The sequence below is a fragment of the Cherax quadricarinatus genome, chromosome 35 (assembly GCF_038502225.1).
Source record: "Cherax quadricarinatus isolate ZL_2023a chromosome 35, ASM3850222v1, whole genome shotgun sequence".
Taxonomy (NCBI): domain Eukaryota; kingdom Metazoa; phylum Arthropoda; class Malacostraca; order Decapoda; family Parastacidae; genus Cherax; species Cherax quadricarinatus.
The window spans coordinates 34,677,965-34,680,449 of record NC_091326.1 but is presented as its reverse complement, the minus strand read 5'-3'; positions in this window follow the sequence as shown (position 1 = coordinate 34,680,449).

Below are 2,485 nucleotides of genomic sequence, written 5' to 3'. Positions count from 1 at the left end.
TGGTCTTCTGTGCCCTTCCCCTATCTTCATGACTTTGCATTTGGCAGGATTAAATTCGAGAAGCCATTTGCTGGACCAGGTGTCCAGTCTGTCCAGGTCTCTTTGAAGTCCTGCCTGGTCCTCATCAGATTTAATTCTCCTCATTAACTTCACATCATCTGCAAACAGGGACACTTCTGAGTCTAACCCTTCCATCATGTCGTTCACATATACCAAAAATAGCACTGGTCCTAGGACCGACCCCTGTGGGACCCCGCTCGTCACAGGTGCCCACTGTGATACATCATTACGTACCATGACTCGTTGTTGTCTCCCTGTCAGGTATTCTCTGATCCATTGCAGTGCCCTTCCTGTTATATGCGCCTGATGCTCTAGCTTCTGCACTAATCTCTTGTGAGGAACTGTGTCAAAGGCCTTCTTGCAGTCCAAGAAGATGCAATCAACCCACCCCTCTCTCTCGTGTCTTACTCCTGTGTATGTGTGTATGTGTGTGTGTATGTGTGTGTGTGTGAGTGTGTGTGTGTGTGTATGTGTGTGTGTATGTGCGTGTGTGTGTGTGTGTGTGTGTGTGTGTGTGTGTGTGTGTGTGTGTCTGTGTGTGTGTGTGTGTGTGTGTGTGTGTGTTATTACAGTAGTTAGTTATCACGTATAGAGGAGACGTCACGGAGAACAGGTGCTCATCTTGGGCGTAGTAACGCCTTCAAGTATAAAAAAATATCCATGTATGTAACTCAGCGTTGATGGAGTAACACTGGTGAGCTAGGGAACACAACCCGACTTCTTGTTCCATTCCACACACCTCGGGGATAGGTAGTGACGCACAGCAGGATAGCGCTCAGCAGTGCACTCTCATCATGCCTTGCTCATTACCACTAGGATCTTCGGATCAGTTATGGTGCGCTGTTAATATGAGGACCAGTGGTCCTCATGAAACAACACCAGTGATCCTCATCAAACAACACCAGTGATCCTCATAAAACAACACTAGTGATACTCATAAAACAGCACCAGTGACCCTCATAAAACAGCACCAGTGATCCTCATAAAACAGCACCAGCGACCCTCATAAAACAGCACCAGTGACCCTCATAAAACAGCACCAGTGATCCTCATAAAACAGCACCAGTGACCCTCATAAAACAGCACCAGTGACCCTCATAAAACAGCACCAGTGATCCTCATAAAACAGCACCAGTGACCCTCATAAAACAGCACCAGCGATCCTCATAAAACAACACTAGTGATCCTCATAAAACAGCACCAGTGATCCTCATAAAACAACACCAGTGATCCTCAAAAAACAACACCAGTGATCCTCATAAAACAACACTAGTGATCCTCATAAAACAGCACCAGTGATCCTCATAAAACAGCACCAGTGATCCTCATAAAACAGCACCAGTGATCCTCATGAAACAACACTAGTGATCCTCATAAAACAGCACCAGTGATCCTCATAAAACAACACCAGTGATCCTCATAAAACAACACCAGTGATCCTCATAAAACAACACCAGTGACCCTCATAAAACAACACCAGTGATCCTCACAAAACAACACCAGTGATCCTCATAAAACAATACCAGTGATCCTCACAAAACAACACCAGTGATCCTCATAAAACAATACCAGTGATCCTCACAAAACACCACCAGTGATCCTCATAAAACAATACCAGTGATCCTCACAAAACAACACCAGTGATCCTCATAAAACAATACCAGTGATCCTCACAAAACAACACCAGTGATCCTCATAAAACAATACCAGTGATCCTCACAAAACAACACCAGTGATCCTCATAAAACAATACCAGTGATCCTCATAAAACAATACCAGTGATCCTCGCAAAACAAATGAATTAAAGTTTTCTCCTTTTCCATGCAAAACGCTAAACTTATATGGGTCATCCACCGTAGAGAGACTTGCTCATCAATCACTTACATAGAGAATAACATCTGTTTTTCTCGTTAAATGTACTGAATACTGACCACAGTAATGTAAGAGAGTATTTCCCATAGTGATGTACTGCCCACGGTACTGTAGGAGTGTACTGCGCACGGTACTGTAGGGAAGTACTTCCCATGGTACTGTAGAGGAATACTGCCCATAGGAATGTAGGGAATACCGCCCATAGAAATGTAGACAGTGCTGCCCACATGAGAGTACTTCCGATATTTATGTAGAGTAGTACTGCCCATTGGAATGTAGGGAGTACTGTCAAGAGGAATGTAGGAGGTACTACCCACAGGAACGTAGGATGTACTGCCCTCAAAACTGTAAGGAGTACTGCCCACACTAACGTAGAGAGTACTGCTCACAGGAATGTAGGGAGTAATGCCCACAGTGATAGAAGTCATGATAATCTATAGAAAAGCTGAGCAGCAACGCTGTCACCTCTATAAAAGTTATCTGTATATATTGTGCTTACAGGCGTCAGGACACTTACCTATAAGTAGGCCTACGGTGGAGAGTAAGGATGGTA